This window comes from Dicentrarchus labrax, unplaced genomic scaffold, assembly GCF_905237075.1.
Source record: "Dicentrarchus labrax unplaced genomic scaffold, dlabrax2021, whole genome shotgun sequence".
Lineage (NCBI taxonomy): Eukaryota > Metazoa > Chordata > Actinopteri > Moronidae > Dicentrarchus > Dicentrarchus labrax.
Genome location: NW_026136707.1, coordinates 17,563,249 through 17,587,376, shown reverse-complemented (window position 1 = coordinate 17,587,376; position 24,128 = coordinate 17,563,249). Strand labels below are relative to the sequence as shown.

The 24,128-nt window shown below is 40.6% G+C and overlaps 1 long non-coding RNA gene across 2 annotated transcripts; it reads right to left on the bottom strand.

Annotated features, from left to right (window-relative positions):
- Positions 1-1,794: 1,794 nt before the first annotated feature.
- Positions 1,795-23,131, bottom strand: LOC127367609 (uncharacterized). Of its 2 annotated transcripts, XR_007885509.1 has the most exons (5): positions 23,063-23,131; positions 14,673-14,712; positions 14,192-14,343; positions 12,876-12,943; positions 1,795-2,490 (listed from the first exon to the last, which is right to left on the bottom strand). It is a non-coding gene; the product is annotated as an uncharacterized LOC127367609 (long non-coding RNA). The 2 variants fall into 2 exon arrangements; XR_007885508.1 differs by lacking the exon at positions 23,063-23,131 and having other exon boundaries at positions 14,673-14,952.
- Positions 23,132-24,128: the final 997 nt, after the last annotated feature.

Genomic DNA, 24,128 nt, shown 5'->3' with positions numbered 1-24,128 from the left:
ATGAGACAAATATGATTTTTTTTCTGTCTCCAGTGATGATTGGTTTGTTGGGTTGCACCTGCTCTTGTTGACAATGTCAATAAAGTCAATTTAAAACACAGCAAGTTCACAATAAGTGACATGATTCACATCTTGCTTAAAGTAGGCCTATATTATTGTGTATGGAAATCAGCAGCAATAGTTGATATCACAATTGCAGGCACAAAAAAATGGCAGTCCGCAAAACCTCGCCACGGTCAACTGAAGAAGTGCAGACGTTCCTCTGTTTGGTTGCCAATGAAAGGATCTTTAAAGGAAAGGATATCCAATGATGTTCCTGTGTGTTTGTTTCACGATGAAGATAATGTCACAACAGTTTCACCCAATGTCGCTATGACGATCAGCTAAGAATGTGGAATCGAGTGGCCCCATGTAGTGGAAACACAACATTAGAGAACTAATGCAACACTCACCAAAATGCATACAAATTTGAGCCTAAGTGGATAATTTACTGTGTTTTTCAACTTAACAGGTTCCTTTGTCCTTACTTATGAAATATCATGCTAGCAAGATATCTAATTGATCTTACCAACAGAAATAAAATGGCTGTAGACTGCACATACTGTAGAAAAGTTCACTTACACAAGGGCAAATTAAAAAGCCCTTAAAGGAACAAGGGTGTGCACTTCTATTTCAAGTGCAGTGATGGTGTTACTTGAAGTGGGTGTCAGGTTGCAGCACGGCTTTTTACATCACGGCCATGTTGAAGCATCATTGATCCCAGCTGAAAAAGAAAGCAATCTGGACAATGAAGTTCAATAAAAACTGTCTCCCATCTCAAAAGGGGCCAGCTGATCTGGCGCAGTGTAATGCTTTAGCATTAGTGGCACTCAGCTGTTTCTGCCAAACATTGGCCCACACCATGAAATCTCTTGTTAAGAAGAGAGAAATAGTGTTCGGCTTGTAATTGAACCATTTTCTACCCCCCTCCTTATCCTCCTCCTCCTCCCTGCCCCTCTATCACTCTTGTTACCCCCTTTTCCACCTTCTTTCCTTCTGTCCCATCCTGCTCGTCCCCATTTGTTTTCTGCTCACCCCATCTGAACACACACACACACACACACATACACACACACACACACACGGTCAGACACACACTCCTTTTGTATGAGCAGCAGCACCCATCAAAATCTGGATCGATCCCCTGGTGTCATTGTGTGAAGAGGTTATTTATGTGGGCATCCAATCTGCACCTGCCGTTGTGTTTGAGCAAGAGGGGAACACGGCCAGAGTTTGTTAACAGTGAAAGAGGAAACATCAAAGCTGAGGGGAGAGAGAGGGAGAGAAACGGGTAGAGAGAGAAGGGGGTGGGGGGTAGAGCAGCCACCTCGGAGCCCCATGAGTACCCGCCAGCTCACTGCCTCGTCTCTCGTGAAATGAGCACTTTCACAGTCAGTTAGTCTTTAAGTAATAGATATATTGAGTTCATCCCTTGTAACGTTAGACAACTAATTTATTATTATTTTTTCCTTTTTCCCCTCACCCTTTGCAGCCCTCCCCTTCTCCTTGTCCCCTTCCATCTCTTCCCCCGCTTTCCCTCTGTGTCCCTTTTCCCTCCGTTCCCCATCAACACAGGATTATGAAGGTTAAATAAACTCTGTGAAAATGAATGAATATTGCCACAACCTCCTCCCCTCCTACCCCTTCTGCAATCAAACCCGCACCACCGCCGCCACCACCCTCTTTCTCTCTACCCTCCACCCTCACTGCCTGAAAAAAAAAAAAAACTCCAGCCTGGGCTATCTGGCGGCAGAATGAATGATCCTATTTATGTTAATGCATACATGAACGTTACACAGGTTTTTCCCCTGATAAGGCGATAGGTTAATGAAATGCTCATTTCATTTTACCAGTTGTTTTCTCTGTGAAGTTCCGATAAGTAGCAAACCAATGAAGCTTGTAATTACAATCTTACAGAAACCCGGCCAATCTGTGTATAAATCTCACCATCCAATTACAAGATGTAATAATTTTGCAGTCAAGCTGGTAATGAGGTCTAATACTCATGCATGTGATAATCCCCCCTGGATGCTGACTCTATCAGATGTTAGCTTTGTAATTATATGAGCTTGAGAAAAAAAAAAATCATTATTTCATGTTCAAGTAGAAAATGAGGTTGGTGGGAAGTTAATTTTCTCTATGCTCTGTGAAGCGTAGACAAGAATTTAATGATTTAATTACAGTTGTTAGCCCTTTTTTGCGAGAGGCTTAAATTGAGCTAAGCATTTTTCATAGCCCCCGACATCAAGAGTCAGGGAACATCAAAGATTTTGACAGCATACAAAGTGATGAGCAGGCCCAGTGGCCCTGAGATTTTTTTTTTCTCTTCTTGGTAGCCAGAAAATAAGGTTTCCTTTCCTTTCCTTTTATTTTGGTTCCTTTCCTTTTCCTTTCCTTTCTCTTTCCTCTCCTCATCGTCAGGGTAACCACAGCCCAGGGACACCAGACCTGCTGGATAAAAGCAACATCAACAAATATTAACCGCTCTGGCTTTCACCACCGGCAGCTAATCCACTGTATGTGAATTTGTCATATCAGATTACTATGACAGTCATGGTGCAGCGCAGAATGGAAAGCATCCTCCTGCATCCTCAAAAGGACAATATAGTTTTACTCCCCACCTTCTTTGAATTTCAAAACAGCCTATGAGTGGTGTCTGTAGTCCTCTGATTTCCATACAGCCTTTATATGAGAGAAAGAAACTGTAAATACATTCCTCAGAGTAATCCCTAGAAAGAGGAATGGCTGCTTTTGGCACTTTAAAAAAGTGCTTTGAGCAATGTAATTCAACTTCATAGTAACAGTAGCTACTTGGTTATGCAGGGCGATATGCTTGTGTGTGTGTGTGTGTGTATGTGTGTGTGTGTACTGCTGTCATCCATGCTTTTATCAGGTTTTTGGAACCTGGCATCTGGGGAGTTATTGATTCAGATTTTAATAACTTATTTAAGCTCTGAAACTTGACATGAGAAAATTGTGAATTTATAAATAATTTGTGACAGTGTAATAGTTTATTCTCCTATTTATGACTCTTGAGATGTTTGTAAATCACAGACCATGATCCAAGAAAATGCATGTATGTATCTATGTATCTGTGTGTACATTTTACATCTCATATGGGTGGCTGTGGCTCAGAGGCAGAGCGGGTTGTTCCTTAATCGGAAGGTTATGGGTTCAATCCCCAGCTCCTGATGCCACATGTCAAAGTATCCTTGAGCAAGACACTGAACCCCAAATTGCTCCTGATGCCATGCATCGGTGTATGAATGTTATTTTTTGTTCAATGGACTTTGGCATCACTGTGTGAATGTGTGTGAAAGGGTGAATGTGGCAAGTAGTGTAAAAGCGCTTTGAGTGGTCGGAAGACTAGAAAGGCGCTATACAAGTACAGGTCCATTTACCATTTTATCAAATGTATACTTACATGTATGTAAGAACTGATGCCAGTACCAGCTTGTTAGGAACTTTGCAAATATACTTAGTAGATATCCCTGAGCACCCATCAATAGGCATATGTTCAACAGTTGTGTTAGAGGTTAAACCCAATCACTTCTGTTCAGTTACTTTGTTTTAATTCGAAGTAATGTTTGAGTCACAGCTTTGCATTTTACATTAAAAAAAATAAAAAATGCCTATTTGAATCCACATGGTCCACATTGATGTGCCTCTGTTATAATGTGCTATTAAAAGGTTTTTGGGGTAAACTGGCACACTGTTTTGACAAAATCAATGCAGTGCTGACTGCATAATCATATATGATTGAGTTTAGACTCTCATTAGGTTTATTAGGTAGGTTAGCGTATTCTACTCCAATGTAAATATTTGTCTTATAGATGCAAATGTTTGAGAGTGAACAAATCAAAGCAAAACACCAAATCTGATAATAAACCATTGTATACTACTGCAATTACAACTGAGTTTAATGAAATATTTAATTTTTGATAAACTTATTATTTTCAAATAATTGTTTATTGTTTGGTTTATAAAATGTCCAAAAATAGTTAAAAAGGCAATCATGATATCCAAGAGCACAAGTTGACCCACACATAATGCAAACTTTTACAGCTAGAACTGGTGATTAAAAACATTAGGAATCAAAATTGTTGATTGACAAAATGATGAACTGACTAATGGTTTCATAACATTTGTGAAATGCTTAATACGAATAGGCCTTTCTATATATTTCACTTCCTTTTTAAACCCTGGTTTGGAAAAGTGCGTTACATATTGCCCATTACACTTAAGGATGTGAAGTCGCCCTCAGGATTCATAAAAAACAATAGCTTCCCTGATTCTGCACTCTCCATCCTATCTGCTCTCCCTCCCTCCCTCGTCCAGTAGTCCCAACCTCCTCTTTTGACCTTTTTTAATCCCCCCCAGCCCTTTCACTCCTTTCTCTGTGCTTGGCCATGTCCTGTTAAACAAGGAACGTGTTGCGGTGTTGTGACCCACGATTGTGGGCAGCTTCACGGCAGGTTTTGCAGGCCTTTTTTCTGCTCTGGTGTCCAGTCTGCCTCCATCTGCCACTGCCTCACCACAGTCCCGCTGGGGGAGATGGGGCTAATTCTGCAGTCAATTAGCAGAAGGGCCGCTTTTGTTCTCTCACTGGCTCCCATGGGCCCTATCTGCTTCACTGCTCCCTCACTCATGCTCCATTTCGATGGTTCTCACTTTCTGTCTCATTTATTTGTTCATGGTCCTCTGTTTCTCTTTGGTTGTGTCATTTCTTTTTTTTTCATTTTGTTCCATTGCTCTTCCTGTTCTCTTTCTTTGTATCTTTAATTTGTCCATCATATTATCTTCATCTCTCTATCTCTCCTGCTTCTCTCTCCGATATAAATTCTTTGTGGTATTGAGTGTCTGCTTGCCATATTTCTCTTCCCAGCCCACCCTTGCTCTGTGACCTTTGTGACATTGTTGGCCAAACGCTGTCTCTGGCAATCACAAGCCATAAAAAAAGATTTAGGAATTATAGGTACATCCCCAGACAGATTTTGATACATTGTGTCATAAACATTAGCTATCAGTCTAAATGGCAAACAGTAAACAGCAGGCTACAAATTAAGTTAACCTGCTGTGTTTGTGTGCATCATTTGCTGTGTTTTGTTCATATTATACTGTACACAAAGGGGGCATATTACTTATATTTATTCAACAATATTCTTAACATGTGGAAAATAAGTTTACCTTCTAACTCATTTATAGAACTCCATTATAGACATACGTTTAAATTATGCAAGTTATCATATCAAGCTATTTAGAAACTGAGGAAAAGTCAGGGGGTTTACAGTGTTTGTAGAAACTTTCTTAATTTTATTTTCATAGGTTAAATATATAAGACATATATAAGCCATCACATTTTCCCATTCACAATAATTAGCATTTCTTCCATTTTCTAATTAGGAGGCATTACACTTGAACCAAAATAAATTTTCCCTGCACCTATACTGCCATTAGAAAAAAAAAGAAGCATTATTGAAAAAAAAATACCCACTGTAAAATAAGGTGGAAATCATTCTTTTCCCTCTGTCTTTTGATCGATGCGGCACCCTGTGGGTCTTACCCTGCTGTTGTCCCTGTGGCTCTACCTGGCCCTACTGAGCTGTACCTGTCTCAAGTTAATAAATCATTTTGGCATTATAAAATATTCAAAGGAGGGGGGGGGATCAGGCAAGGCCAGGTTAAAGAATTTCTTAAATTTTCATGGCATGACAGCCTGTTCCACATACGCCCCCCCTTCAGCTGCTTCGTGTTCTGAGTTGTGTGAGTGTGTGTGTGTGTATGTGTGTGGCTAGGGGTTGGGAGGATCTCCCGTGTCACTCTAATAGTCTAGAATTACACTTGTATCAGTGTCACTAGCATATGGGGTCTATGTATACCCTTAGGCCCATCACACTCCCTTCCACCTTCCACTGTCATGGCATTTAAAATGATACCATTTGGGCAAAGCTACTTTTGACAGAAAAAGTGAAAAGCTGTGTGTTTCCCTCCTTAGCCCGACGACAGAGCTGCAGCCACCAGGGGCCCCTGCCACTGAGCAGCCAATCAAATGATATTTTACAGGATAATGATGGAAAGTAGGTTTGCCTCCTTAGTGAGTGCTCTCGCTCTGTCTCTGTCTCTCTCTCTCTCTCTCTCCCTTCCCTCTTTTCCTCCCTCACTTTTCTTCTCTCTGTCCCTATCTTTCCCCTCACCCTCTCTTTTTACCCTCCCTCTCTCCGGTGCTGTGGGATATAACAAGAAATCCAATGGCGAGGATGGCATCCTTGAAGCAATCAACAATGTTCATAGACTATACTACAGGAATGCAGTATTATCTATAGTGAGATTTCCATTTTAGTCCTATCACACTTCACTTACGGAGGAAGTGCACCAGAATTTTTGTTTTTCATTTTGGTATCATCTTTGTTAATAAGTGGTTATTGTAGTTCTCACTAGTCAAACTTTGTTGCTAGTACTATATACTTCTTTGGATCTTTTGAAATTTCTGTCAAGGCTATGTTCAGACAGATATTACTATGGCGCAAAACAACGCAGCTCTGTCATTCATTTCACCGAGGCTATGTGGCAAGTGTGCCGAGACAGAGGGTTCCAGCGAAAAATGCACGTTGGTCCTGCAAAAAAGTTATGCTGTAATGCAATGTGACGTCATCCAGCTAAGCTCTCGCCACACATGGCCAATCAAATACTGTATGTTTGTAATGTAACACTGTAATGTGTTATTCTGTTGTTTACCTGCCAATCGATGCAGCAGAGGATAAAATAAGTATCCCTGTGATTACTTTCCAGAGGAATCTGTCCTTACAAACATGCACTGTGTCGGTGCTGTGTTTCCGTAATCATCTGGGTGTATGTTGAGTCACTATTAATTCACTTTTGTTATAGACTTTAACAAAATGGACAATTGCTTACATTTTTGTAGAAACAGACATTTGTATCACTATGATGAAAGAAACAAACAAACAAAACAAACCCTCACAGAGTATCACATACTTCATTTGTCTTCAAATTTACTTTGTTTGTATTGTGAACACTGTTGTCTTTGAATGGAGATTAGGCAATCAAACAAGAGTACTATGAAATGAATCATTCTGTCCTTCGCTGTATCACACAGCTGTAGAAGCCTGAAGTAAGTTAGTCTCACAAAGGTTAAACAGCACATGAAATAGTGATGAATCCACGGATAGGGGGACCAATTAAAGCTCCAAGTGCCGTCTCTCCCATCTCTCCCTCTGTCTCTCCCCTCCCGACCCCTCTTACTACCTCTCCAACACTTTTTCTCCTTCTTCTCATCCTCTCTTGTCATACCTTTCACCGTCCCTTGATCCTCTCTTCTGCCCCACCCATGCCTCCTAATTCCACTTTTCCTCTTCGCCCTCTCCCCCATTCCATTCATCCATCCATCCATACAAGACAGATAGTGCTTTGGCTGGCTGTGTCGCTCTCTGTGATTGATTCCTTCGGGATAGAGACTTCACAGTTGGTAATGTGGGAACCTGGTGAAAGCAGGTGCAAAGCCAGTAATGCTACCACATAAAGAATAGTGGAATGTGTAGGATGCAATGTGGAAGCCAAGGTAAGAGCTTGTGAGGGAGGTTTGAAAAGTGTCCCCATGGTGCCAACTGAAGTACTGACATTAGAGGTTTACAAGAGGCCAGGGTAACACATCTCAAAATGAAATGTAATACAGTGTTGTGAATAAAGAGTGGGCTACTCTTTTTACACTATGCTTTCCTGTAATTATTCAAATTTGAATGTGAATTTGAAAGTGGTGAGAGGAACAAAAATATCCACCCCTGATATTACCTTAATTAAGACTAATATCTGGTGGTCAGTGAAGCAGATGGAGAAGTGATGCGTAGGTAGTTGTTAGCATCAGAATGGCACTACTGCTCCTTCCTTGCAACAGGTGGATCTTACAGAGGCTTTTAAAGTTTTAGTTAACTTCGACAGTTCTATAACCACCTTCTCTTCACTGGCACCACATTTGTGATTTAAAATCTTTGCTAAGAGGAGATTTCCTCACAGCTAATACACACTTGACCTTTTGTAAAAGTGTGACGAGTCAGCAAACATAAGATGATAGCTTACTGTTTTACCATAAACTGCTTAATTCTATCATTATAATGTACTGTATGATAAAATAAAGAATGTATTAATACTGTTAATTCAGACCTATTGAAATCTCACATAGTCTCATTCTAGTCATTCCAGCATCTCCAGCAACTAAGTCATACTGGCCCTTGCTGCTTTACTGACATCAAAAAACATATACACACACACTTGCAATATTGATATGTTTTTCCTTTTTATCTCTTCATATCTCATCACCCTTTTGCCATGCTAGTTTGACCTTTCTGAAATCCCTAATATATGCCAGTAATTGCACATCAAACCTCAATACATTATTTCAACCTCAAGCGCTCCCCTATCTAACACACACTCGTACACACACATGCCTGGACAAATGCATTCATATACAATATTCTCACATGCAAACACATACATAAATCTGTAATTGCATGTGCATATACAAGCATGCATTCACACACAAGCTTGCAGGCCCCATTTTCATGTATACACACAAACACACACAGACACGGCTTGCTGGCCTGCTGATGGTGTAGGATTCATGTATTTTGATGATATGAAAGTTGACCACATTTACATGCAAATCGAAGTTCCAGATTAATAGGGTCCACGTATGAGGGCGAAGGAAGACTGCATGGTAATATGCTATTATGGCTTTTAAATACATTTACCGATGTTTTGACGCAGAATTAGCATGGTCCTAGCACAAGGAAATCATGTTGGTCTGATAGCAATTTGGTTTTCCAATTGGGAATACAATTTCATCAGGTTCAACTGTCATTTCTAATAATGACCCTGGTTGTGCTCACTAAATTGAAGATTCTTTTCCTCACTTTTTTTTTTTTACCCCAACCTTGGTGGATGAAAGAACAAGCATTGTGTTAACAGAGGCTGTTGCTGCTCAGAAATTGCTGTACCTAATGCTATTTACAACAACCTGACTGGAGATATAGTAGAAAAAACTGAATGGCAAGTGTCTCTATGTTCATGTGTGTGTATTGGGAGTTTCATGTTTAGAAAATCTCTAAATTGTGATAAGTTCTTTCTTTCAACTTGGGAAATAATAATCTGGGTTGTCATTGGACTACAAAGTAAAGGTGAAAATGACTCTTTGGCACCAGCAATAGTCCCTTTATTCTTCCCTGCTAAAGAGTACATTTGCATATTCCACATATAGCATTATCTAGTCCACACTCTGTCAAGTGATGGAGTAAATATGACTAGTCAAATCACTGCTTGTCAGCCACAGCAAAATGTCAATCATCTCTCACCCAAAATGGTCCTGACAGCTAAATACAGATCTCAATTTTCCTGCAGAGAATTCATTACTTCAGAATAATAAATAGATAAAGATAATAAATAGATAATAAATAGAATAGTAAAATAGATTGTTGAATCTTTGCATTTCTTTGCACCATATTTTGTCATCAAAATGATGAATTTCAATATGAAGGCTGTTGACAAAACTCAGAGTTCTCGTTGTGGAGAAATGATTAGACTGTAGCCTGACCTAAAAGGATAAACTGAATGCTCTCTACTGTTATAAGCCTTGTTTATCAACTTTGCATTTAATTAATGCATTCAACTGTATAATGGTTTGATTTCCTTTGAGCACTAGCAAACATGAGAGACATATGGAGAGAGAAGCATAAAAGGAGACAACCCCCCCCCCAAAAAAAAAAAACAAATAAAAAAAACAAAAAGGAAAAAAAAAAAAACAGAAATCATCCTCGGGTGTTAGACTTGTGATGTGTTTTCTTTAAGTTTCCCCACTCAAGAAAAACAAATAATTAACAGCCCCATGGGACATAACACACAAATAGAATAATGTATTTGTGTCAGTCAAATGCCTTTCCATAGCTGGGCATAGAAAACATAATAAATGAATATGAAATGCATAAACAGAGCCCGGATACCATCCAATTAATAAATACCATTTTTATCATGTCTTCTGGGGGCTAAAATACTTTTGAAAAATCGCAGCATGCCTTTTGGCGTCCTTGTCAATTTATGTAAACAGCCTGCAACCATTCTAGGGGCGAGGAGCACAAGGAGATCATAGATTATTAATGGAGTTTGAAAATAACAAAGGCTGTGTCAGCTGCATCCTGTGCCACAGTATCAATGGCACTTGGTCGCTAAATGGCACAGAATGGTTCCTTGCTGTACACCACAAGCTCAATATCCAGGATTCCTTGGAGTTAGTTATAATCCTTTAAAAGCTGGTAAAGATGTAGTCTAACTCTTGTTCATTTTGGTCAAAGTAGAGAGAAAATGGCTTTAGAATAATCTTTATCTTACTCAGGCTCTGATGTGTTGAGGGTCTACTAATAGGGAGGGTGGGGGAGTGGGTGAGGGACTCCTGGCTGAGTAGGCCAGAAATGTTAGGCCTTTGACATCAAGTATCGATTCCACACTGAGAGGGCTGAGCGAGGGAAAGAGAAAGGAGAATTGTTGCAATGCATGCCCCTTCTCATTAGCTGACCGCAGGGGAGCGGAGGCGTTAACTTGGCTTTTCCTTTGGGACTCTAAATGGGTCTAGGGCCACCACTGATGGGGGGAAGTTCACAACCACAAAACTGGGTTCAATATTGAGTTAAGCTAACTTTGTTTTTCTTACTATTGTAGCTGGGCTGATAATGCTACCTTATGCATAATAGCCAGACAAAGAGATAATGCACGAAACAAACACTGCTGGTATCTTGAAAGAAAAAAAAAAAAAACATGCAAGTGCACCTCTTCAAGAACAAGACATCATCATTGCAGTTCAGTAAACGAGATTACACTCTTTAGTTAATTAATCTCATACACCCTGTCATTAAACTAACAGGTAGCTCTAAATGTTGGGAGACAAATAGGCTGCTTTGACTAGCGAGGCTGAGATAAAGGGTTCAGATAATGAGGGACTAATCATCTGCATCAGTTAAGTCCACCAGGCCTAATTTCCCTAAAAACAAAATACTGTACACATGGAACTAATCTCCACCTTTTATTTATTAATTTCCCATCCAGAGGTTCAGTACCACACTAATAAGGCATACTCGCACTGCCATGCAAGCTTGCATTCTAGCCCCCTCCTTTCACACACAGAGATTAAAAGGTGTTATGAGCCATGGACTGCAGAACAAAGAGGAAGAGATTGTAAGTAGATAAAGAGTATACTCATAAGGAGATGCAGCTCTTAGGATAATGAGGCTTCACTGAGGGAGCTTCTCCTTATTCCTCATCCTCTTCCTTTACCTTTCTACTGATTTTGTGTCTCACTTTGTCTCTACCCCCCTGCCCCTTCCACCTTCCACCCTCAACCCTGTTTCTTTTTTCCTAGTGTTAGATGCTGAAAGGAAAATGCCTGTATAATGCGTATAATCACATTTGTGCAAATATTGGTGTGTGTATATATAGCTCTATAGTTTTATGTCTCTTTTCTTTACTGTAAATTAATGACAAGCAAATAAACTTTTTTTGCATTAGAATAACATTTGTTATTGCATTCTAACTGCAGGTTGAGCAGCTGTATTTGACATATTGCTGATTGACACTTGAAGCTCTCAACCCCCCATAATGCTTCTAAACAGCTGCAAATTAGACACATTCTCATACATGCTTAAATACTTACAAACTTGGGCTTGGTAGTTGTCCATTGTATTAATAACCAATTATTTGCACTAGTTGTAGCATAACTGTAAACCCAAGTTATAAAGGAGAGAGGTATTTGCCTGTCTCAAGTGCTCTAATTGGCTAAGCTTGTCGTTCTCAGAGGTCTGCTCTGTCTTTGTTAAACTGACAGATTTAAAGAGATAGAGAGTCAGAGAGAGCAAGATTGAGAGAGAGCAACAGCCCTTCACTGGAACGAGATGTCTACAGTCTATCTCAACACATTTTTTAAACTTTCATGGCCTCCTGTTTGGCCCCTTTGCCAGCTACGTCCCGGAGCACTCTACTGTCAGTGTAAGAGAACACTCAAGATTGTGTTGGTCTTGAATAAATAATGTGACATTAATTAATTAAGGCACAACACTCCCTAAACATAGTGTACATCTGAAAAGAAAAGCAAGCAAGACCTGGAAAATGAACTTAGTGTTATGTCATTTGTTGGCAAGCATCATCACAGTTGAACTTTTTTTTCAAAATGAACTTGCAATACATCTCACTTCATACATTAAATGAGCCTCATAATTTCTTACTAAACAGCATGCATGTTGCATCTTATTCCTTTAAAAATGAGATGATTTTTCTCTAACGTGAAACAGATGTTATAGATCACGGATCATACCTTGCCTCTTCTGAAATGGAAAGGGGGACATTTATCACTCAGAGCTTTTCTAATCCAGTTGTACAGTGTAATGCAAGACATTATTCCACAACATGGGGAAGAGAAGAGTAGAGAAAAGAAAACCTGCAGCAGCATGGACCAGCAAGCACCATTGGAAAACTGCATGGACCACCAAAGGCCCAGAGAGCACAGCTAATATGACACCCCAAGGCCTAATCTTCTTAGCGGGTAGGGATAAAATGAGTATCCATTACGGAATGAACCTTCATCCCAACCCTCTCTACCCCATATTACCACCACTACTACTCCGTCCCTCTTTCCTCTACTCGCCTCCATGCATTCACCCCCCGCCCTCCCTCTAGAGCCAGTGCTAGCATTGATAGCCAGCATTGAGACAATTGGCTGACTCTGGGCCCTAATCAGGTATTAGCCACTAAAGCTGTAAGGGAAGGCTGCTAATCTCCATACTCACTTCATATGTAGAGGCAAGGCCCCAGCAGCTTGCTTTCCTCTGGCACAGGCCTAGATCAAAGATGCCTGCTAGAAATCAGATTAGAGTAAAGAAGAGAGGACAGGGTGAGAGGGAGCAGGGGTGCGAAGGCCACAGATCTCTAAAACCTCCCTCCATCTTGCCTCTTTTAAAAGCTTTTTGCATAATCAGGGAGGGGAGTAGGTGACTTTAGTCCCCCAAAAGCCTCTTAGCTGCAGATGAAACAAAAACATGAAGGGGTTGAAAGATAGGTAAAGTGAAGGGAATGTCCATCAGTAGCCCAGAATATGCAAACCAAACAAAGGCTCTAGATAGGGCCTTTCACGCTTTTTCTCGGCCACCGTAGTTTCTCCTCCATGCTTAAATTGGGAGGGTGAAACAGAGTGTTTGTAATCTGCAGCTACACTGCGAGATGCCGCGAAAGTCATTTAAGCAATGCAGTAAAATTTAATTGGTATGTTTGATCACATCATATTGTTCTAAGGTTTCAGACCTTGTATACTGGTTGTCCCAGATCCCAGCAGAGATCTTTAACTGTGTGAGACATACTGGCTTTTAATACACCTGTTGTTGAAGTGAATATATAGTGAATATGAATCTGATGTCAGCAGTGGGGGCTTTCTCATAGATTTTTATGTCTCTCTGCATGAATTCCACTACAGGCACACAAACAAATCAACTTTTGTGAATTGCTGACTAATAGTAAACCTTCTTGACAGTGCTGATCTTTGAGGGAATATACAGCCAGAAAGTCCAAAACAGAGGTTTACATGTTAATTTAACCCAATATTTCACGAGCATCCTTCTCTACTAACAGAGGTATGGTTTGCAGACTGTTTTGAGAAAATAAACTATGTAAAAAACTGTGTGAACCAATCAATCTATAGCTAGCTTACCTGCTTACCTGGACAGCTATTGTGACTCTACAGCTACTAGAGGACCACCTACAAAAACTCACTATGTCACCTAGCATCTCCCTTTGCGAGGATGCATTGATGAACTTCAGTGAGCTTTTGGTTATTAAAGCACATGCCTACCATTACAGGGCCACCCTGAGCAAGGAAAGACAACTTCACTGAGATGCTTGAAATCCAATTTTCAATCTAGGTTGGTTGTAGCTTCACATAAACAAATGCTTTCACTTGTATCTGTCCACTGCAGGGAACCAATTCCCATTTCTTTGACAATTTTTAAGGTTGCTAGTTTATACTCACACGCAACTCTCCCTTACACACAGACATAGACACACACCCGCTCATTCTTGTAAAGTGCATGGCTATTGTTATTGACTGCAGTACCTTGGGTTCACACTTTTCTATGATGGATTCTGAGGTGGAGGTGGTCCTTTAATTGTTAAGGCAGCTGCCCGAGTGGAGCAGAAGGTGTCAGGGGAGTTCTTCTGTGTCGCCTCTCCTCTTGAGGATGGTCAAGGGCAAGCTGATCCTGGAACCTCATACACACACAACCACACACATTAATTATATGTATGTTCTGTACATGTATGTTAACAGTTTTAGCCAGTTTCAGTTAATTGTGACAAAATACAAATATGGTAACAACGCAATGTCAGGGTCTCAAATAATTTTGGATGATACTTTCTCTATTCTTTTGCCATTTTATTTATTAAGCATTAACTTTTCAAGACATGGATAAACACTATTAAGCTTAACCATCACATTTTCATTTGACATGTACAGTATATTTTAAACTAACTGCATAGCACAAAATGTTACTGCATGACCATTAACTACACAGAAATGAAAACAGGCTAAAGCTCACCAATCTGCACACAGTTCCTGCATTCTCCATGGGGGACAGCCTGTCCTTAGCAAAGCAGACAAATGTTAATTCCCCTCAGTGAGCACAGGTCTGACCTCCAGACTTCTTGAGGAGAGCACACACACATACACACGTACACACACAGTCTTCTCAGAAGGTCACAGAGCAGATGACACCAGCCTGTTCCCTGTTTCACTTCGATTGGCCCATCTTTTCTCCTTCATTACCGCACACAGCTGTGAATAAGAGAGTCTGTGTGTGTGTGTGTGTGTGTGTGTGTGTGTGTGTGTGTGTGTGTGTGTGTTGTGTGTTTTTTTGTTTGTGTGTGTGTGTGTGTGTGTGTGTGTGTATGGGTGTGTTTATGTCTTTTTCCCCAGTCTCTGAAATGGCTAAGTGCTGTTAGTGCAGTTTTTATCAGCGAGGCCACTGGCGAGACTCAGGGGAACAGACCAGGGCTATCTCTCTCTGCCGGCCCTGAAAATTGATATTGAACATGGAGGAGGAGTAGGAGAGAAATCTCACATGCTGGTAGCAATTAGCTAAAAAGGGATTTGGAACTCTGTGATTCATCACACCAGAGATCGAAGTCATTTAAAGACAATGTTTTTTCCCTTTCCCTCACTCCTTGCTCACCTCCTCTCAGACTGCGCCTCCTTTAGCCTACTTACAAGACAGTGTGAGATTTCCTATTTAAGGTTTATTTCTCCCAACTGAAAACCTGCACTGTGCTGAAGCACAAACAAGGTCTTTGATTTGACTTGCTGTGTGTACATACCTAACACCGGGGTGCTAAACTGATGCAAGGCCACTGTTGGTTTACCTTAAGAGTTGGCAACACAGCGTGACACACTGTCAACAGCATGGCGAGGGAAATGCATCATTGCGGAAGGGAGGGGAAACGGTACAGGTTGAACAAACTTTTACCGTCTCACTCGAGGCTTCTTATTTATGGCATTCAGAGCCTGTTACGCTTTGTTTACACTGTCTGCTTCACAAATACTTTGACCGAACCGCCAACTGCAGGATATGAGGTTGAAGTCGTAAAGCACACTCTTGCCACTACACTGGCGAAGTTCATGTTACAGTGAGAAAGAAGAGACGCATTCACCTCAGTTTGTTATTTTAACAGCTTAATGTTTTGAGTGATGGAAGAAGTCTGTTTTGCCTATTCAAACACGGACTTAATGAAACTCACACACCCTGGACTGAGAGAATGTGCACAATGCAGGCTCGTTTGGGATCTGTGTTTATGCAAGTGGTGGGGATGAGGTCAAAGAAGCCTCAGGGTAAAGGCAAAAGCTTATTGGACAGTAGGTATGTGTTATTTTAATTTGCAGGACAGTATTCGTGTTGAGGGAAAAATGCGACTTCTTTGGTATAACTATATAACGTATGCACATATTTCAATAGCCCCAACTGACAACTTTGTTATGTTTTGAAGTAATATTGAATTATGTTTGTAAGTATATTAAAGCATACTGATCAGGATTCTTATAAAATTTTGTTCAATATAATCAACAAATCAAATTCCCATGCAAGGGGAACTTGCAATATATTAAAAAAAAATTTAAAAAAAGAGACAATTGAAAACAATTGACTTACACGCAGGCATGTACGAAAGTGGTATTTCAGATGCTACAATATAGATGCAAACATTATGCAGTGCATATGTTAAAATAATGACTTACTTAAACACATGTTTATGCCCAAAGGTTAAATGGTTACATAATGTAACAGTTGTTGAATGAACACAATGCAAAGCCTTCTTTTAAAGTAATTTTTTTGCCTTTATGATAGTGACAGCTGAAGACAGACAGGGAGGGGGGGGCAGAGAGAGGGGATGACACGCATCAAGGGGCCGCAGGTTGGATTCGAGCCTTGGTACATGGGTCACCAGCTCTACCCACTGAGCTATCTGGGCGCCCAATGCAAAGCCTTCTAATAGGGTTCTACAGACATAGCTAGTCATTGGGATATAGTTATATACAAGGTTAAATTAAACAGTCGGGTGACTTGTTGTTGAGAGTCTTGCACCTGTAGAACTAGAAGTACTACTGGCATGTGTGCTAACATAACTCTGTATAATAATTGTAATTTCCATCATTATGACATGACAGCATGATCTTAAAATGTGTAACAGTGACCAGTGTAAATTGATACAGACTGTAGAACAGATGTAGTAGTAGAAAGGACCTTGGTGGACAGTGGATGTGGACAGCGTTAATGTGCAAAGATTCACTTCCAGATGTGACTCATCATGTCGGGGTGAAACAGAAAGAATCTTTGTAGTGGCTATTCTCTGAAGTCCAGTGCCATATGGTCTGTAGTTTACACTATCTCTGAGGGTGCAGCGTCCACCTGCCCAAGAGCGGTATGTCCATCCACGTCACTGTTTTTCTGCTAATAACTTGAACTTCTAGTTTTATTGAGTTCCATGTTTTGACTGATACTGTACACATGTTATGGTGGAAAAGGTGAAAAAGGCCAAATATGTTTTACATTAACTTTTTTTTTCAACAATAAAGACACATACAGTTTGTTTTTGCTACATAGCAAGATGCACACTCTACACATCCTATTTCCATAGCCATAGGCCTCACCAAACACCAATCTTACTAACTCACTTCCCTACGTACATACACATCCAATACGAACAATGACACATTCTTCATAAAGCACATACAGGCAGCAGGGGAGCCTTGCCCCAGCCAGTAAACCTCTACAGTTTAAAACCTGAGCTGCAGCCATTAATAGAGCCGAAGATGACGGATGAGTTCATATGCCATGCAAGCAGCCCTAGACAATGGCTTGAGCCTGATGACAGATTGCCTGACCGTAACCCAGTTTATGTTAAACTCATTCTTGCTGTTCAATTTCACAAGTGTAATTTTGTTGGGCTGTGCTGCATTGTCCTCGACTGTGGGTGAGGTGTTGGGGTGTGCTCTCGAACTCACAATCCCTACCTCCGGTAATGATTCCCCTGCTCTATTCTATTGTATTGTTTTCTGCATAATCAGGTTGGTAGTCAAGGGTTTGGGTGACACAGCCATCTGTCAAGTTCATTTGCTCGGCGAAATGCAAAGGAATAATGGCTGATCCTACGGGAGCCTATCTGTTATCAAATAGGAGAGGTGCCCCCTGTTTATGGCGCTGCTCCACTGTACAGCAGAATGGGATTATGTTAGCACGCACACACAAATAAATGTACACACAGATGTATGTGAACTCACACATGCTTTTTCTAACACAAGCCTGCACAAACACACAGCATACTGACACGTACTGTTGTGCATGCTCCGCTTGATCAGCTCATCTTACTCTAGTATAGTTGTATAGGCATCCTGTGTTATGAAATCTATAATTCACTTAACACTGTGAGCTGTTGTCCATCTGGAGCTTTGCGCCAGCTGTTTGTCTGAGGACTTGTGTGCTCAATGTGTATATTTGTGTGTGTACTGTATGTGTGTGATGGGAGAGTGGCATGTGTTTGTTGGCGTTCAGTGCATAGACACATGTAATAGTCATTTGCAGTTGTGTATGTGGGTGTGTGTTTATACTTACATACTTACAGTATGCTTTTGTTGCCACTTTTAACCTATTACCTTCTTACCATGGCTCCTATTGTAAACCCTATAGATGAGATGAAACTTCTATTATCCTTATGGATAAAGTTAGGCTTTTTTATCTGGTAATACAGGATGCAAAAGCAGCACAGCATGAAAACATTTAGAACAAAAGAGTCTGGTACTAAATATGCACAAACTAAAAATACTGTGTGTACAGTATTTAAGCACCACTTTATGTATTAACGCATCATGGTTGCAGAAGTATCCTCCTGTTCTTGGAATGGAGCAATAGAAAATGTCAGTGAGCACAATTAAATGACCCCTGTTTTCACTGGGGATCCTTATTGTTAAATTAAGATGACACTGAGAAGCAGATTAATATTATGAATAGAAATAAAAAAGATCTTTATTAACAACACATTCAAATCCTAAACTGGTAATTATGATTCCCATAAAAACTAGGTAACTGAAGTGTTCAATTTGATTCCAATCTCTTAAATGCACTTTAAAAGCAAGCTCAGGTTTGTTCAATAAGTTGTGTAAGTGTGCATTCTCTCTCTCTCTCTCTCTCTCTCTCTCTCTCTCTCTCTTTGTAGAGGAATTTAGTCTTAACAGCATAATTGCATGATGATTAATCATTCCACTGCTTTATTCAGAAGTTGAATCTATGCCATACTTGTGGTAGCGAGAAAGCCAGAGAATCAGTGAAATAACATTTTATTTTCTGAATAAACATGCTCACAACCATGCACACCTCCATACAACCCTGCAGGAAGTTCAATGCCTGATTTGTTGAGAATAGGGCATAGGGAGGCTGTGAAAAAGTGAACAGCACAGTTACATAGACTATATGTAGGCAAAACCATCGGAAACATAAAACACAGGTCTTAAGTGTGAAAAAAATATACAAAAACAACAACAGTAACATACTAAAACCGTATTTCATATTGTAAGGCAGACAGAACGATTAAAGCAAAGTCTGTAGGTTTCAGATCACATCAATGTTAACTTAAACTGAGCAAGCAACCCCAAAGGAGCAAAATCTGAAAGAAGCACAAAAACTGCACAGTATGAACTCTGATAGGAGGGCAGGTTCTCGTCAGCACCTCATTTCTGTTTGCTTTCCCTGGTAAAGTATTGATTCAACTTTGCTCTCTGAAGCCAGCGATTAGACACAAGCACCTTTGGTATAATAGATGGCTACAGTGGATGTTTGAGTGAGTGGTCAAGCAAAATGAGTTACTTCAGCTATGAGTATGTTAAAAATGAATGACAATATTCTTTTATTGAGCTGTATGACCTGACCTGATCTGATACTCTACACACATTAGTACTCACATTAATAAACTAGTGAATGATCATTGGTATTTCATACAGGTAATTCTTTAGATTGACATTGATACTGTGATTACGGTTTTGCAAACATAACATTTATACATAATCTCTTATTACTCTGTATTTATCGAGGAAATGAACAACACTTTATATATCAGCAAACTAAGTGTTTCTTCGAAATGTGTGCTAAATCATCTAAGATTTTCTACATATAAGTTCACATTGTTATAATGTTTTAGAAATTATGTTTTATATGTCCGATAGCTTCTGTTTGATGCTATTTTTTATTAACAATACTGTTCAAAATTCATAGGGACAACATTAAAATAAATTCAATTTACAGAATTTCAAACAATGATTACTCTGAATTAAAGCGACACATGAACCCTTTTTTATCTGAAGCTATCCTTTCAGTTTGTCTCTCTCTCTTCCCTCCATGTCTCTCTTTTCTACTCTCCCACCGCCCCCTCGCTTTACTCTCCACTCCCTCACCTAACCCATTATTCCATAGCTTGTGTGAAAAGGGTAATCGCTCAAATCATTCAAAGGCAACTATCTGTGTGTGACACTGGGGAGCATAACCATCATCACAAGCAGCCGCTAATGGCTCTCTCTGGATCCAGCAAAAACGCTCCGCAGCTCGGCCTAGCGCAGCACAGGGCAGCAGGGCCAAATGCTGTGGGCACTACAGTGCTGCAGCCAGGGCCAAATTTTACCCTAATGAATTTGGACCTTGCCAGGTTATTGCAAAAGGCAGCCACGACCATCCAATACCCTCCTAGATGATCTGAAGCGACTCCCGTGGCCACCGTTCATGCCAGGGAGCCCAGTGCCATGTGGAAATGGAGGGAAGGGGGGGCAGCACTGTGGCTGTTTTTGTCTTTGGCACCCGTTGGCTCAGCTCAAGCATTCATTCCTGCACACACACAGACATAAGCAGGCATGCACGTATCCACACTCACCTACGCACGCACACACACACACACACACACACACACACACACACACACACACACACACACACACACACACACACACACACACACACACACACACACACATCTCACACACACAAACAAAAGGGGACAACTTCATGTGCACAAGCTCTCGGGCACATGCACATACTTCCAAACACTGGCACACTAGCTGTAATGAAGCCTGAAGAAAATGGCACGATATCCTATTATTTCCAGTGTTCAAATTTGGAGAGAATGTTTTTTTTTTTTCCCACAATGAACATATTGATTTTTTTCCTCTGAATTGCTTGGAAGCTTTTGCATATTGTATATTGAGCACTGGTCCAGTCCACATTAAAATGTACTGTTTTTATGGGTTTTGGGAGTGATTTGAAAGGCTACGAGACAGGCTGGAAATCCCTTTGTTAGCAGTAATTTTTGCATGCATTTTCCTTGTTAAAAGCAAATTTAAGCAGATGTATATTTAGAAACAAAATGTGTTACCCAAATGCTGAATTCTATCATCCATATGTCTTAAGGATTAAGGAAGTGTGCTGGTTATGCTTCATTAGTAGGCTACCATGGCTTTATTAACATTATTTGCCATGAACAAATTCCCCCTTTAGACAATGTTGATATTTTACTAATAATCTCTCTTTTCCTCAACCCCAGTCATTTCTTTGTCTTTTATCTTCCACCTTTCCTTCATTCCTCTATATTTCCCATGTCTATCTTCCTCCATCCCTCTGTAACCTATCTCCTTCCTTCCACCATCTCCTGTAACACACACTCTCTTCTTTTCTCCCTGCCTGTTTTCCTCTGTCCAATATGCTCAAGGCCCCCCAGCTGTGTTACAGGTAGCGAAAGTCTCCTTCAATTAGACATAATCATCACTCACGGTCAATGATTGCGCTAAAGGCTAACTTCCAGTCTATGAGGGGGCCTTCGCATCTAATGCACTGATTCAGCTTGTCTCGGCCAACTTCTCTGTCTGCTGAAACCAAAGCAATTTATTCGTCGCCCAAGGCTCTTTTGGCAACAGCCAGTTGAGCAAGCTAACAGAGAGACAGATAGAGAGACATGAGGAGGGGTGAGAGAGAGGGAGCATGAAAGAGGGGAAGAGCTGTAAGGAGGACTCTCTCTTTTTCTCTCTCTGAGATACAATTTAATCAGAGACATCTGTGCGCAGGCAGGCAGCTTTTCCTTGGAGGAGACTTAAGCAGAGTCTTAGTTAGGGGGCTGTGTTTGAAGTGCAGGGGAATTATCACTTTCTTCCAATAACAGTGCCAGGGATGGAGAGAGAAAGAGAGAGCATAGAAAAACAGAAAATCTAGTTAATCTGCTTCATCCCGGTGTGCCGGGGTGTGCTCCGGACACATGAGAACCAAATCCAATCATCAGACAGGAAAGGCACACAGCTGACCAATCAAGTTACCACCTCGCTGGCCAAATAGACAAGGCCAGAGGAAATTAAATACTGTAGGTTTTAAAGCAAGGGGTGAAGCAGGGAATGTGTGTGTGTGTTAATGTGTTTGCTCATCAGTAGTACTTCAAATAAGGTACCATGTCATCCTCGAGTATTACAGCACAACAGTAGGCTACATTACAGGCAAGAGTAATAAATCCAAAAGTGTTCAGTGTAACACAAAGCTATCAGATTACTAATAGCAGGCATCTGCGCCCTTTTTAATGTCCCATTTTATTCCTTAACTCATTACTCAAGCCTGTGATCTTAATTGCCATGAGTCACAACTCTGAAATACAACATGATGTCTCCTGTTGGTTCATTTAGTTTCTTTCCTTTAGCCAACATCCTGCACTGAAGTGGCCAAGCTGTGAAGAGACATGATTTGGGTTAAGTCTGAGAGGGACGCGATAACCGAATGAGAGTGGGGCAAGAAGGTTAAAAGGAAAGATATAGTCCTTGGCATCATGTGCTTTGCTGAAGGGCAAGAGAAGCTCTATGTATGCGTTTGCACATGCTTTTAGGTGGAAGAAGAGTGCATCGCAATTGTCCTGTGTGTGCTTGTATGCGTGTGTCCTCATCCCTCCGTGGTATCTTAAAATAGTCAAGTGATGGAAGCTCGACAGAGATAGAGACCTTGAGCAGTTTGAAGTCACAGTTCAACAAGGCTGAGTGTCGCCAGACAGTGCTGTCATCACACTCACATCAAAGGAATAAGGAGTTTTTTAAAAGCAGTAGCTGCTCTTTGCCCTCTTTGATGAATCTTGTACGATAAACCCCATGACAACCATAATAATTACACTCCCAATGTAAACTCAAGTTTAACACTTACACCTGGGCAGATCTAAACATTGTTTTTCTTCTCTTGAGTGTGCTTTTTGGGACAGTTTGATCTCAAGTGTGGCAGTAAAACTGGCAAACAAAGCATTAAAAGCTGCCTTTAGGTTTTATCCAGGTAGCTTAAGATCTGATTATTAATGTAGACAGAACCACTGACTAAATGACAAAACAAACCATTTTTAAAAAGGCAAAGCAATAACTTAAATACTTTCCAACATTTATACTTACCTGTAAATGAGCAGACTGGCGTGAGATGTAGAGTATAATCCTGGGAAAGTGAAGGCTGCGTGGGGGCGCAGATGAGTTACAAAGTGAATGGTAAATCAATCAGGCAGATTGTTACATTCACTTGAATCATAACAGACACATGCCAAACAATGATGAGGTTCTCTGTCTGTCTCACACAAACACACACACACACACACACATACACATACACACAAGCACACACACAGAGCCTGTGATTACAGCTTGGGAAAGTAGTAATTTAGTCCATGATTACAATCTATCAGGCTGCCTGGGGCCAGACTCTGAGAAGTGTCTGTCTAAATGACACTTTAATAAGATGCCGTCAAACACACAAAAGGTACAGGCACACATGCAGGCACACGCTCATGCAGGCTCACTGGTAGCCATGTTACACACACACACACACACACACACACACACACACACAGGCACACACACACACACAAGGGCACACACACAGGCACATTTAAGCATGCAAACACAATAATATATGCACACATTACTGCACACACACACAGAAATTAACAAACTTGCAGGAAAAGCATGTACACTTAACACACTCTTGCATGCATGACTGCACATACACACACACACACTCCAAAGATGGCATCTAGAGTGATTACTTTTATCCCTCACAGAGTGTCAGCCATGCATCATTTCAGATTAACGTTCCTCTCTCCCTCTCTTTCTCTCTCTCTTTCACTGCCTGACACTGGATAAATGCAAATGAAGTTGTTGTGGAGCAGATCTCATGCAGCAAAATGAATAATGTCTCTTTGTTTTGTTGTATTTCTGTCAGACGCTGGCCTACACTCGAAAGTTTCTACTAAGTAGGCGAGGCTATTTAATTCAACTACCTTGGTACTTGAGCTACTTAACCTCTTTTAACGTATTTCGAGGAGCAAAGGTCATCTGTACTTTTCATCAGGAGTGAAGACCTACAGTTATATTATTATTAATCATTTGACTCATTTAGTATTCACTGGTCCTGTTGTTGCAGCTGTAAGAACATTGTATTTGCCATTGGGGCCTATTCTGAACAAAC